Source organism: Malaya genurostris, chromosome 3 (assembly GCF_030247185.1).
Source record: "Malaya genurostris strain Urasoe2022 chromosome 3, Malgen_1.1, whole genome shotgun sequence".
In the NCBI taxonomy this organism is placed as follows: Eukaryota; Metazoa; Arthropoda; class Insecta; order Diptera; family Culicidae; genus Malaya; species Malaya genurostris.
Window position 1 is genome coordinate 94,434,780 of NC_080572.1, and position 15,653 is coordinate 94,450,432.

The 15,653-nt window shown below is 40.7% G+C and overlaps 1 protein-coding gene across 19 annotated transcripts in view; it reads left to right on the plus strand.

Moving 5' to 3' along the window:
• The window catches only part of LOC131438867 (somatostatin receptor type 2-like), a 209,766-nt gene that overhangs the window by 16,854 nt on the left and 177,259 nt on the right, over positions 1-15,653 (plus strand). For 4 of the 19 annotated variants that reach the window (XM_058609225.1, XM_058609234.1, XM_058609232.1 and 1 more), the window contains exon 2: positions 8,073-8,186. The exons of the other annotated variants lie outside the window; for them this stretch is intronic. The gene's annotated coding sequence lies outside the window, so the exon portion shown is untranslated. The remainder of the gene's footprint in view (positions 1-8,072; positions 8,187-15,653) is intronic. 19 annotated transcript variants of the gene reach the window in all.

A 15,653-nucleotide genomic window follows, 5' to 3' on the forward strand; every position in this document is an offset into this window, starting at 1 on the left:
AAATGATAAGTTTTATTACTCTGCAAAAATAATCACTTCATGTATCGTGAAGGAATCTTCTTATTTCTCGATGGTCGTTTTAGTTCCGAATGTTGATTACTTGCTGCTTTCTCTTCTTCGACTTTCCAATTTTTGTCAAACTTCATTGGATGTTTCTCTCGCGTGGGTGATTCTAACTGCTGGGATTCTGGATTTAGGTTTTCACCACGTGTTGAGGGGTACTTCCGCAAATGTGTAACGGACCGCCGGTACATTACGCCTTCTTCATTTGCGACAATAGTATCATTGCCAGTTTTCTTGACAACTTTGAACTTTTCAAGACGGAACTTTGGTTCCAGCTTTCCAGTCTCATAATTCCGAAGCATAACCATATCACCCTCCTTGATGTCAGATGACTTTGCCTGTCTGCGGTCATCTGTATAGAGTTTTGCTCTCATCTTCCGCATTGCATCCTTCTCACGCACATCAGCATCTCTGAGCCAGTGAGGATCGGTTCGTAGAGATGGTAGTAGATCTTTCACCGGCCGGCCGGTTAATAACTCCATTGGAGCTTTATCGGTAACAGAATGTGGTGTCGTGTTATACATATAAACGTAATCTTGTACTGCTTTCCTCCAATCAATGTTGGTTGCTTTGGCGATGCGCAATGCCCGGAGTATTCCTTGATTTTGCCTTTCGACGAGGCCATTCATTTGCGGCCAGTAAGGAATAGTGCGCACCAACCTGATATTTTTACTATTGCAGTAACTCAAAAACTCCTCACTTGCAAATGGAGGGCCGTTATCGCTTCTAATAGTTTCAGGGTAGGTTTGTTCACGGAATATCCCTTCTAATGCGTCAATTGTTTTGGTCGCAGTTGTACCAGTCATTTCGATCACTTTCAGGAATCGACTGAAGTAGTCGACCACCACCAAGAATGTAGCGATTTCCTTGGCAGAGAAAAAATCGACAGCAATTTCCTGCCATGCTCTCTCTGGCATTTCTTTACGTGTCAATGGCTCCGGTGGATGTTGTCTACTCACAGCGGCGCATCCCGCACATTCTTGCACTGTGTTAGCTACGTCGCGATCCATACATGGCCACCACATCTTATCTCTTAGGTTCCTTTTCATTGCGACAATTCCAGGGTGACCTCTGTGGGCAATGTCCAATGCTCTTTGTCGTAATTTAGCTGGAAGCAGAATTCTGTCGTTTCTAACTACTATTCCATCGACAATCCCAAGTTCCTTGTCGAAAGCCTGATAACGGTATAGTTCAATAGGCCAGTCTCGAGTCTCAAGGCATTTTATCACTGACAAGAGCGTTTTGTCACTAGCAGTTGCTTCCCTTATTTCCTTCAAATTGATTGCGTTCAGCCCATTTTCTATGGCAAATAGAAAATGATCAGCGTGGTCATTGAAGGGTTCATCAAATTTGGTTACTAGTCGAGAGAGTGCATCGGAAATATTTGCAGACCCGGGAATATGCTTGATTTCGAAAGTATAGGGTTGCAAACGAAGTGCCCAACCCTCTGCCCTGGAGCAAGCGCGTTTTCCATTTTGGTGTTTGCCACTATATATGTATTCGAGAGATTTGTGATCCGTAAAAACGGTAAAAACTGCAGGCCAAAAAGCATCAAGTAAAATTTCTCGACCGCCCATACAACCGCTAGTGCTTCGCGTTGTGTTTGCGGATACACCCTTTCGGTTGATGTGAGGCCTTTAGAAGCGAAGCTTATAATTCGCGGCACACCGTTAAGATCTCGCTGCGTCAAAACAGCCCCCAACCCCACCGGCGAAGCATCAACGTACAGCTCAGTAGTGTCATTAGGATCGAAAAAACCTAATTTACGGACATTGTTAACCAACTCGAGTCTCAAATCATCAAAAGCTGTTCTCTGTTCCTCGCCAAATGATTCGACATCACCACGAATAAATGCTCGCAGAGGTTCACTTCTAGTGGACAGATTTAGAATAAACTGTCCTACAAAATTAACTAGTCCAAGAAAACTTCGTACCTCCTCTTTGGATGAAGGCAAACGAAAATTTTTGATAGCAGAAACCTTCTCTTCCGATGGGCTGATGCCATATTCGTTTACCTTGAAAACCAATATATATATAATTATTTTACTCCGATAACACATTTTGTTCGATTACCTTGAATCCCAATATCTGAAGTTCTCTTACTCCGATGACACATTTTCTCTCATTGAGCATTGCATTGTTACGTTTTAAAATATCAAGCACATGCACTAATCGCTTATCGTGTTCCTCTTTCGTCCGCCCCGCTACGACAATGTCGTCAATGTAAACAATTACGCCTTCAGCACCGGCCAGCATTTCTACCATGATTCTTTGAAAAATCTCGGGCGCACAATTTATCCCGAACATCAAGCGTTTGAACCGCATCAGACCTTTTCCAGTCATAAAAGTTGTGACGCCACGTGACTCGGGATGTAATTCGACATGGTGATACGCTGACGTTATATCCAATCGTGAGTAAAATTTCGCTCCCCGTAATCTGTTCAAAAAGGTGTCGATAACAGGTAGCGGATAATGCTCGCGCTGAATTGCTTCGTTCGGGTGCTTCATGTTGATGCATATCCTAATGTCATCTTTCCCTTTTGGCACTATCACCATTGGAGATATCCAATCAGGAGACTCGATTACTCGCTCAATGACATCAGTTTGCAACATCTCTTGAATCTTATCATCTACCCTTTTTTCCATTGCTGCAGGAATCCGAAGGTATGCCACTTTTTTTGGCGGTACTGCTTGGTCGATAGCCAACTTCACTAAGATTCCCGGAAACTTTGGAAAAGGTTTTAAATGCGTATCGACGTGGAAAACATCCAAACCAACTTTGAGAATTCGTAGTTCCTCAGATGTTTTTTTACTCAACAGGCATCTACGCGCTTTCTTAACAACAAAGAACTCGGCGAAGGATCTGGGCTTCGATGAGTTTACAAATATCCAAGCTTCAAACATGGCCAACACGTCTAAGGGCTGATTGCTGGCGTAAGCATGAAACTGACGATCACATTTATATTTTGTTTTAAAAATGCGTGCATTTTTTGTATGTAATTCATTCCAAACATTTTCTGTAACGGTATTTATCGAAGCTCCCGAATCAATTACAAATTCTACCTCTACCGTATCGATCTGGCAGAGTATGGTCCCATTATTTACATCCAGGGATTACGTATTCACCTAGTAAAATAAAGTTTATTGCTCAAGTTTTTTATTTAAAACCGTTAATTAAAAAAAAAATGGTCCTTGTACAATACTTCAATGGACCTATAATAAAAATAAGAACCCTACTCTACCTTAGCCACATCATCTGCAGTCGGACGGTGAGGTACATTTTCTTCCCATTTTTCTTTTGAGCTTTCCAAAGAGTTAGTTACATCTTCATCATTTGCACGTCTGGCATAGCGAGACTCTCGTTGGCTGCTACTATTTGCGATGCATTTCCTGGCATAGTGTCCCCTATGTCCACAACGATTACACGTCGCACCTCGAGCGAAACACTCACGAGAATCCCTTGCATGTCTTGTTGATCCACAGCGGTCGCATTGAACTCCGAAACGGCCATGCTGTTTCCTTGATTCACCTTGTCTACCGTAAGGTTGTCTTTCAAATTGACGATACCCTTTCGAATCCCGTTTTAGACTTGCATTCCTGTTTCGATTTTGTCCCGAACTAACGTGGTTTAGTTCCGTTTCTCCTCGGAATGGTTTTAGCTTCTCCCTTTGGTTCACGAGAATTTCGCGATTTATAGCATAGTTGATAACCTCATCCAGGGTCATTGCATTTTCAAGTCCTTTGTCCCTTACTTTGTCGTCTCGGGCACCCATTGTGATCTGTTGAAGGATCTCAGTTTCTTCACGGCTGGAAAACTCACATCTCGAGGCTTGAGAGCGCAATCGCAGAATGAAATTGTTGAATGACTCCTGGCTTGACTGCCTAATCGAACGAAAAACCTCGAGTTCCACCCGTTCGTTTCTCTTGCCGACGAAAAATTTCTCCAGACGCTTAATGGCATTGTCATACTCTGGAATTTCCGGTGGCATCAGTGGGATCTTCACGGGTTCTGGTGTAATTTCCTCCGCCCCAGGACGCAAATTGAAAAATATACGCTGCAGTCCTCTTCCTCCAACTGCCAGCATAGTTACCAGCTTATCGTGCTGTGCTTCGATATTTCGCATTTCAAGGTAAAGTTCGAAGGCTCGGTGCCACTCTTCCCATTCTCGGCGCAAATCATGGGAATCAGCTTTGTCATTGAACGTGCCTAACGGCATTCGGTACGTTTCATCACCATTCATCTAAAATATAACAGCACAGAGAAAAGAAAAAAAAACACATTACTTAACGGAGATGCAACCATTCAATTTCGCCACACTACGGCTGGCAGAAGATTTGCCACTTGGTTATTTACACACTCAGCGCTGCGGTAGTTTTTTTTTTTTTTTTTTACCGGACTCGCTATATTTGCATAGCATTTGGTTTTCTAATCGGACTCGCTTTTGAGTAGCGCTACGATTTACAGTGATCACTTCAGCGCTTCGATTTGAATCGGACTCGCTTCGATCAGCGCTACGGATTTTACTTTACCGGACTCGCTTTTGATTACGGCTGATTTTTTTTTACTGTGATCACATCAGCGCTTCGATACATATCGGACTCGCTTCATCCAGCGCTACGGTATTTTCTCACCGGACTCGCTTATTTAAATTTGTTGAACTTTGGAAGCCGCCATCTTGAGAAAAAAAAACCCTTTCTCTCATTGTTACTACAGCCACCAGTATTAACTTTTGCACAGCGCAGTTTTATTCTTCAAATTGAATTTATTTGCTCGGACGCCGCCCTATAAAGAGATTCTTTTGATTGATACTGACCATTCTACCGGCTGCGCCAAATTGTCGAGTCCAGTCGTGGTCGATCCGCGCTCAAAACACGTCTACTCACGTCCGCCACGTATCCATGAATGATCCGATTGTCATTACACTACTAACGAGGAATACACATTATCGAGTTAATATTTTGCAGCTGAATTCAGCAGCCGTACACTGAAACAAATGATCGTTTTATTTATTGTCAGAACTCTACAAGTATAACTTTCATCTTGAGCGTACACTTGACCCATCGGTTCTCCAACATTTTCAGGTTTGAAAATAGATAATAGTCGCTTGGGGCCAGGTCTGGAGAATACGGGGCTGGTGAACAAATACGTACCGCAAATCATTCAATTCAAGAAAAATCGTCTTTTTCCATAGCTTGATGAGAACTAGAACTCGTCAGACACGATATATTAGATAGCGCATCAGGTAAAATTAGTTTTGCATTAGATTGTCAATAATATAGTAATCGTCGTTGACCTTGGCTAAAGCACCATCACATATGGGCTTCGAAGCTTTTATTCTAATTGATGGGATTGAAAAATTAACCTAATGTTCATCCAATTGTAGCTCACCTAAAAAATCAATTTCGTCTGCAAAAATAAAACGGCCAGGAAAACATCCTCAGTGACATGTGAAGGACGAGAAACAGTAACGGACGGGCATAGATAAAATACTTAGTGAATTTTCTTTTTCGATTTCCATTCAATGAATACCAATAATGAATTCTCTGTGTACTGTAATGTAATACTTGTAGAATGTATTACTTGTGACTTGTGACGGAGGCTGAAGAAATCGGAATCCAGAAGTGCAATGAGCAACAAAATTTTATCCAAATATCTACCAAGAGCACCTGAAATATGATGGCTCATTGCCAAACCAAACCGATTGGTTGTATAAAATACCTGTTACCAGCATTTATACCAAAGAAAAGACAACGAAAATGCATTATACCTGGACAACCAGGAGTTGCACGTTTTTGTATTCCCATTATTTTAAAACTTGGAGAAAAATATTTCAATCGCTAATTAAAGTTTTGTCTGCGAATCAATTAATACTAACGCAATGACTTCTAGTGTTTTTTTGAGTTCTTTTTTGACGCCGCGTACGAGGAGCGGACAACGAAAATAGTTTTTGATTCATTATAGGTACTTCGAAGGAACTAGGGGAAAGTGGGGAATATCGAACCACACGTTGATTCCCGGAAATTGTATTTTTCAAAACTGGAGTAATGAACAGTAAACTAGACGCAAAGTAGTTTTAGGATTTCTAAAATTTGAAAGTTCGAATTTATTTCAGTCATAAATATTATAAACAAATTTCCAAATTTAATTCGAATCACTTTGCAAGTTGAAAAATTTTAAGCAAATATTGATGTAAATCGTTAATTTATGACTTCGCAATGAAACAACATAATATTCCATGGAAAAAAATATGTTTGTTCAGAGTCTCAGAGTCTGCATATGAAAAATCTATCAGCCCATGAGTACACATCGCAAGTGAACAGCTCGATTGCAATCACTGCAATGAATCGTGTTGTCCCGGATCTTCTTTTCCATTTTTTTTGCGGCAAAAATGCAGGAATCATCATTCACGTCTTCATCAGTAGTTTATAGTTCTTGGTGACTCTTCTTTGGTATTACTGAAGCCAGTTTTTTCTGGTTGTTGTTGTGGTATGACACTTTCGAACCTCCGAATCCGATAAGTTGAAGTAAATATCATTTAGGAGTTTTTACTCACTACTATCGCTGCTCTCAGAACAGGAAACCGGACCGGTATAACCAGAAAAGCTTTGTTTGACCATCAACCAACTAAACATGCAAATTGGAATATTTTGTAAACCTACTTTTGGTACGATCACTCATGAAAAAATTGAAATTGGGATTTCTGAACGTATCACTCTGTAGTTCCGCAATCGGAAGTCAAATCTGCTTGAAATTCAGAAAATTTTTCAAGGATTTTAAGTCTTCATATTTATTGTTCTACTCATCTCTGAAAAATGTGAATGCACATCTTTTCTTTCTTTCGTTCAATTTATCCCGTAATTTTGTATGGGAGCATAACATCTTTTATTTGAATCTAAGTTTATTGGGAAAGAGTTCTCAAAATTGTTTCATACATACATACAGACGTTTCGCGATGATCTCGATGGACTGATTTAAACCTGTCATGCCTCGTGCACAGCGGCAGTGGGTAAAGACTTTGAATACAAAAACCGGATAAAAACATTTCTTTGACAAGAACCGGTTAAGTTTGCATTCAAAGTCTTTTGGTCAGGTTTTTGCAAAACAGTTTTTAATGCGATTCTTGCGTTGCAAAATCCGAGTCTGGTTTTTGCTCTTAATATTTTTATCCGGGTTTTGCATTAAAAAATTTTTAAACGTGTTATCTACAGAATGAGCCACATAAATGTAGTCAATTATGTCGTTCGCACTTGATGCCAATCCAAACCCAGTTTCCACACTAACTGCTGTTAAACCGTTTGTTTGAAGCTAGTTTTGAACCTAGTTTCAACGTTGTTGAACTGAAAATCGAGTCAGTTTCGAACCTGGTTGTTATATCAGGTTTGCTCAAACCTTCGTTGCTAAGTGCGAAGTTTCAATACAGTTTCGTGAAAAGCGTTTGTTTGATGAAACTACCCTGGGTCTATCTCACTTTTCTCAACCGAAAACGACATTACTCTCCCGATTCTCTTAGTCACGAATGGTTCATTCTGTTCACCATCAGTGCATAAGCCCGGTTCAGAAGTATTATCATTGTATTGGATAATTTATGTGTTTTCAGTCAAATTGCTGACAAGACTTATTATGATGCACAAGGTTGTTGATTGCTGTTTGTTGACATGCTGCCAGCTGGTTTTCGTAAGTGACTAGATAATTGACTGATTATCTCGATTGGAAACGACTTATTTAGGGACATTTACCGTTCGAACACAATGGTATGATGGATGTGAAGCGCTCTTCTATGAACAGATACAAGTGATTTCAAAAAATTCAGCAATTATTAAATTAAATATTACAGTGTGTCTGTTTGCAATAAATGACGTCAAATGCCGATAAAAATTTACCTAGAAGCATTACATTCCTTTTGTGGACTTTGGCTTTTCTGTTTCAACAGACTTCTCAGCCAATTCATAGCGTACAGAATCATTGCATGGCTAGTACTACGATCCTACTGACACTAGGAATACTTCCAGGTCGGAGCTCGAACATACCACAACTGGCTTGCAAGACCAGCGCCCTATGCATTGAACCGCCAACCCGGGCGATAAATATTTATGGCATAACGGATTAAATCGAAAACACCGTCGGTAAGTTGATTGATTACAACACACAGTAAATCTAGGTAGATCGGCTATCGTTGGTGGTCTAGTGCGATGTTGTGTTTGCAATGGAAGAAAAATTAGAAGAGGAGAAGCCGTTCGTAAAGCTCCAGAATTGTTCTAAATTCTAAAACTATTTGGAGGATGGGACCCAATTTTAAAAATGTATCAGACACTAACAATATTTATAATTCTGTCTCTGGATTTATTCTATTTATATTAAAATACCTTCTATGTTAGAAGTTTTTCGTTTGTTTAAGTAAGGAAGCCTGACATCTTTCTTTAAATGGTGTGTGGTGATTTCCCACAATTTCCCGATAGCCTGGGGCTCTTTCATGTAAGCTTCTCACCTGCCATTAATGACCATTAACAATCGATTATTTTTACATTATCAATTTAGTTTCTTCCTCTAAAAAAAGTGTTCGCTTAAGACAAACCTTGCACAACTGATTTCAGCCTCAGCGGTTCTTCTTTGCTGAACAAGAAACACTTAGTCCTCTGAAAATTCAAAGGGAAGAATTCTGAGAAAACGGCTGATGCATTTCATGATGGATTTTTAGCTCTGGTGCACCTGTCTTCTCAAATTGATTGGAAATAAGAATAAAATGTTATAATCTTCGATAACCGAAATAAGAACTGTGACGAATTACAGACGGCCATCTCTTTCGTTTGATAAGGGATCGACTGCAAATAAATTTTGTAGAGCTTTCGTAAAACATTACCGCCAATGGTTTATAACAGATCTGCTTACTTGCTAATACTAACGGAAGAGTGAGTTTCCTGAACTTCCTGCCGCTGAACCAAAAATCAGTTCTCACATCAATCAATCATACTGGCCTTTGAAGTGTGCTCAAAGTTCTGGGGATGATGTTTTTCAATCAATTCACGATTCAGCCGTCAATTTTGACAAAATTTCCACCTCCCTACTATTAACTTGAGTAGTCTAACGGGCTTGAGTGAGCTCGACATTTCACAGCACTTTGAATGGAAAGCTACGTTCTAATGTGCCAATGAACAAATAGCAAAATGGACAGACCATAAACATCCTTGGCGGAAGGCAGAAACTTGTCGTTCAAGTAATATCCTCCGGAAAAAGCGGAAACAATATTTTCGTCATAAAACGGAGGCAAAGCAAAATTTCCTTTAAAAATTGGACAGCGGCATGAAGATCCGTCCGTGACATCACTCTTATAAAAAATGCTCGAATCGTTGAGTTTCACTATGATGCTTTGCGATGATGGGTGTTGTAAAGCAAATAATGATTGCTTAGCAAATTGTACTTTGTATTCAAAATTGTTAGAGGAGGTGATTATGTGGGGTAGGAAAAACACAAAGATTTGAATGAAAAGTGCGTCATCCACAATGTTGACACTGTAAAACAAATTTGTCCAGTTATTTGCACTTTCATATAATAAGTACTATATCGTTTATGGAACTTAGTGCTGAAAAATTCTCCATAAAGGGGTTAAAACCCCTTAAAATCAATCCCCCCTCTCCCGCGCACGGGACAGCAAGTGGGAAAGTCTTTATGCGACCTGGAAATTCTACTTCGGAAATTACCATTACCTGAATTATACTGAGTTCAACTTATGGGTTAAACTGATAGAGATCAGTAACCATAGATTTCATTCGTTGTGATCTTCGTTTCAAGACAAATCAATCAATCTGTGTGCCCTTTCAATCCCACAAGGAATGCTTCCTATATCGGAAATGAATGCGGAGATTGCTACGCGGGCTTCTAGCTACTGGCTAGAGCGCTGCACTGTAAGCTTTCTAAGATTAGGAAAAAGGATTCCACCACAGGACGAAAGGATAAACAATATATGCAACGATCTTGCAACAAGGTACTTTCTCAAATCATTTGGCGTCGTCTATAATTAATACCTAGGAAATTCGTTGGGCCGTACCAAGTAGGATTTACGGGTACTCGTGCCACTACGGATCACATATTCGTGATCTAATTAGTACTCTTAAAGTATTGCGAATACAACTTAATATCCTACTCATAGGCTTTTGGGTAACATACGATACAATCGTTCCGATGGCAATGGCAGATAATGAACGAATAAGGAATTCCTGATAAATTGACGCGATTGGGCAAAGCAACGAGGGATAGAGCGATGCGTTACGTCCTACGTGTCGCTTCGAGCCTTGTAGAGGGCTGGAGGAAGGTGATAGACTTCGAAAATATCTTGTTTAATTAACTTGATCGGTATGTAACGGGGAAAACAGATTGGAAAATGACATGCGAATGCATATGCAAAACTAACTCAAGACGGATCTACGTCTAAACAAGATTAAACCAAATCGTTGAAAGTCAGTGGCTGGCGGCAAAACAAAATAGCGAGGATAGACTTGTGACTGGGTTCTGTTGAATGTGTTTTCATATAGGATTATAATTGAATACTGCAGTAGTGGCTAAGTAAAGCGAAGCATGCTTGGTTCTTCTAGTCAATTTGGGTTTCTCTTTATGTGTTTTCATATATAGGGTAGTTTAATTGGTAAAACAATTTCCCTGGTTAGGAGTTGCATTTGCAGATTATTTTTCAATCTGTTTTCCTCGTTAGATACTGATCAAATTTAAAACTAGCTCGAGACGGCTTTACGTCTCAACAAGACCAAAACAAATCGTTCATCTTGTTTAATGTTTTCTTGGAAATAGTGATCTGAGAAGCGATGATTGGTACGAGTACACGAAATTGTGTACTGAACTTTGGTTTTACTGACGATGTTGATCTTGTGATACATAACTGAGTAGACGATGGAAACATACATCGGACTGATGGTGACATAGACCGACCGGACTGGCTATAATTGTGTCGAAGACAAAATACAGGCTCTAGAGGAGAAACACTACGTATCCCACCACGAGTATGGATAGATAGCGCTGTCGTCGAAGTGATTGATGAATTAGTGATTTAGGCTCACTGGCGAGTTGCTTGTAGTGTTGGTAGCGCATTCCCTAATGGCTAAGAATAATGCTACGTTCCACCTGGTGGCGGACCTATTTTCTACCAAGAATTGATCCACTGGTTTCCTGCTCCATGTCGTAAAAGGCCACTAAAATAGGAACTCCTAAGTCAAGGTGTATATCCGTGCCGAGGACTGAATGGCTGCAGAAGGTTAAACAATGCAGTCGTGAACGGAATATCTTGGGTTTTTCTCTTACTGGATACACGCAATGCTTAGCAATCGACTTCTTTGTTCATAGCTTCGGCAAGCAGAGATTACAAAGCTAAGCGTTTGTGGGTGTCCTCAAGGTGGTGTACTACCTACCACTTTTATGGAACCTAGTCGCTGATGGTTTGTTAAGGAAACTTAGTAACCTTGGATTTCCGACTTATGGTTTTGCCGACGATTATCATATACAGGGTCGGCAACTAATTAGATCTCTGTCGTTTTCAAACATTTTGTTCCCACACCCCTTTTTTACCCCGTTTCCCACAATATTTACTTCTTTTTTTTCATTCTCTTCCGTAACATCACCATCACCGGAAGACCGCTCCAGTCAATGACCAGCATGCGGGCCACCCGCCGGGCCTTCGTAGCCTGGGGGTGTTTCCCGCGGACCCACACGGACCGAAGGATGCGGCCAACATGGATATTCGCCATTTGGAAGACCCTCACCCAATATTCAATTCACCTCGCCTGCTGAAAGCTGAATTGTCGAGAATCCGCTACCCCGATACTACATTACATAATGATACTATTCTAGTTTTAAATTAGTCGTAATTAAGATTAGTAAATACCCTTGGCATCTTAGAGCTTAAGCAGTGTGCCTTAATATTATAATATATTATTGAATAAAAAAAAAAATAAAAAAAAAATATACAGGGTCCGGCACTCGAAGTGTAACCAATTAAAAAGGCCATAAATTCAGTTTGGAAAATTACTTTTACTTAATTCAAAGTACAAAATGTGTAAAAAAAAAATACAAAATTCAGAATCAATTCACTTTTGCTCGATATGACCACCTTTTGCCTTGACTATGGCCTTGAGACGGTCAAAAAACGAATCGCAAGCTGCCCGAATGTGACTTGCAGGTGTATTTTGGCCCACTCGCGGACAATAACTTTTTTCAGCGCCTCGAGACTGGTGTATCTTTTAGTTCGGACTTTGCTCTCCAAAATGGCCCAAAGAGAATAATCCATTGGATTCGAATCTGGTGAATTCGCCATTGTGTGGACGTGATGAAGTTCGGAACGTTGTTTTTCAGCCATTCTTGGTTCACTCGAGCTTTGTGAGACGGTGCCGAGTCCTGCTGAAACGTCCATGGTCTGCCGCCGAAATGTTTGTCTGCCCACGGCTTCAAAGCAACCTCCAGAATACTTTCCCGATAATATGTCGAATTTACCTTGACGCCAGGCTCGAAGGTCTGAAGTTGGTTACACTTCGAGTGCCGGACCCTGTATTGATGACCGGTATAAGCATTACCACTCTCTTTGATTTAATGCATCAAGCCCTGGGATTTGTTGAACAATGGTGTTGTCAAATTGGATTATCTGTAAATCCGGGCAAAACATCAATGGTGCTTTTCACTCATCGTAGGATAATCACAGGAGCTCGTCCGTTACAGTTCTTCAGTTCAGAGGTCACTGTGCTTGATCAAGTTAAATACTTCGGGTTAATTCTTGATGCAAAACTGAATTGGTCTGCTCACATTGACTTCAAGATGCAAAGAGCTTGCATGGCTTTCGGCCAATGCAGACGAAATTTTGGAAAATCATGGGGACTCAAACCCAGATACATTCATTGGATCTACACAACTATCGTTAGACCAATTTTAGCATACGGATGTCTTGTATGGTGGCAGAAAGGAGAAGTTGCGACAGTTCGGTCAAAGCTAAATCATCTCCAAAGGATGGTCCTAACGGCGATGACAGGAGCATTGACGACAACTCCTACTGCTGCTCTAGAGGCGCTACTGTGCCTTAAACCACTAACATACATGTGTTCCTAAAACAAGAAGCATTATCTTGTGCATACCGTCTTAAGGTTACAGGACTTTGGAACAGTAACCCTATAGACTATGCTACTAGCCACACTCGCTTGTGGTCTCAAATGGTTACCTGGGATGAGTATTTACTTGCTCCTAAAGACCTAACTCTCACATGCAGTTTTCCTTTCAAAACATTCAATGTGAGCTATCCTCTTCGTGCGGAATGGTTGACTGGTTATTTGGAACGACAACTTGATGAACACATAGTTTGATATACGGACGGTTCTCTGTTGAATGGTCGTGCTGGTGCTTGTGCCTACTGTCGTGAAATGAGGCTAGAGCAGTCTCATTCACTTGGTAAATACTCTACTGTGTTCGAAGCAGAAATCTACGCGAACTCAAATTGAAGACCTTAGCATCTCAAATGCTGTTTACTTCTTATGGGTACCCAGCCATTCTGGTATTACTGGAAATGAATGGGCTGATGAGTTGGCTAGAGCTAGTGCATCGAATGATTTCGTTGGTCCGGAACCAGCTTTACCACTTTCAACTAGTTGGATAAAGCACAAGATTTTTTTTTTGTATGAATAGTTTATTTATAAAATATGGTGTTATTTACAAATCATTTTCTAAAATGAATTTTAATTCGTTTTGATTAATTGTGGTACATTGATTTATGTAATTTATGTATCGAATGAAAACCTTAAGGATGTTTTCCTTCGTTGTTTTTGGTATTCCATCTAGGGAAGGTCGAATAAGATCCGCAAAATTCAGTCTTCGCCATCCGTGCAGTAGTAACAGAAGTTTTCGTTGCAATAGAAACCATGCGTCTCGTACTCTAGGACACTCACAAAATTTATGCTCTAATGTTTTGACCGCGTTGTTACAATGTTCGCAGTTTTCTCCGTCTGCCCGGTGTTGAATGAACAATAACCGTCTGTGATCTATTTTCCTGTTGACTATCAAAAACAGGTCGCTTTTTTGAGAAGATGATAGTCTTTTAGCTCGATGTACGTTCGACCAAATTTGACTCCACTTTGCGTTCGGATTGTCGCGTTCAACTTTTGGTTCATCCGTGTTATCTATGTAGGACCGATGTATACTGCTGGCAGAAGGAGACTGCTGTAACTGAGGTAAGAGTGGTATTTGCTGACATAATAGTTTGAGGCAGATGCAATCTGCTGGGGAAAAAGGCTGATTGTGGATATCTTGATCCAAGAATGATTTGTAAAAAGGCATAGAGTCGATTTCTTTGATGTGACGATGAAGCAGTAATGCTTTGCACTTTAGTGCAGGTAATTGCAGTTTCAAGCCCCCCATTTCTAGGTTTCGAGCTAACTGTTGCATTGGCACCCGTGCCGGTATTCCACGCCATAGAAACGTACCCATTGTCGATGTTAGCTTTGCTATGTGGACACTTGAAGGAGGTATGATCGATGACAGATACCAGATTCTAGATGAGATGAAAGTGTTCATAAGGGTAACTTTTTGCAGCAACGTCAATGATCGTTTTGAATGTAACCATACGAGTTGGGTGAATTTTCTCACTGTTGCCTCCCAGTTTAACCTGATCATTGCTCTGATCGAGTTTGTGTAGGTTACTCCGAGAATTTTTACTGTTTCCGCTGTCTGCAGCCACTGCACGCCTAGAGGATTTTCGTCAATGAAGCCAACATTGATGGCTACCGTTTTCAGTAGGTTGAGCTTTGCCCCTGACACACATCCAAAGCGATAGAAGATACAGCGGATTTGCTCAATCGTGTCGGTCGTGGTAGCGATTACACTGATATCGTCTGCATAGGCGACTACCAAATCGTTTCCGCACACATTCTTAAGCTGTTGCAGGAGTGGGGTTAGATATATAGCGAAACAGAGACTGCTGATAGGATTTCCTTGGGCTACCGAGCGTTGTATAGGAAAGGGAGCCGATAAATGTCCGTTGACCAGTAATCGCGACGAAGCTCTTTGGGCTAATCTGGAAAGTAACTCAACCAATTCGGGATTTATGCCGAGGGAGCACATGGTCACGAATAAAAATTTTCTATTAACACGATCGAACGCATGGTCTAGATCGAAAGAAATGAGTTTTGCTTTGCGTTTGTGCGCGTTTAACTGAGCGATTCTATCCTTGAGAGCGAGAGTGGCTTGAAAAATGTTTCGATCGGGATTGGAACACTTCTGTATGTCTCCCAAAATATGATGAGCACTTACCAATTTCTCTAGTCTGCTCTTTAGTATACGAGACAGGAATTTGTAGTCGTAGTTTATTAATGAGTTGGTCTATACGAGTGAGCGGTGTCTCTAACATCTTTCTTCTTCACTAGTACGAAAACACTATCTACGAAACCGGAGGGGAAGTTCGCGTGTAGTGCCTCGTTCAACACGAGGTTGATTTCCCGATGTATCATGTCGAATGCTGCATCCAAACATGTCAGCAAAAGGTTTCTCACCCATAGGAGCTATAGTCAGAAGGGTTCATCGTTCTTCCTGGAGTGAATGAATCCTTTCTGTATTCA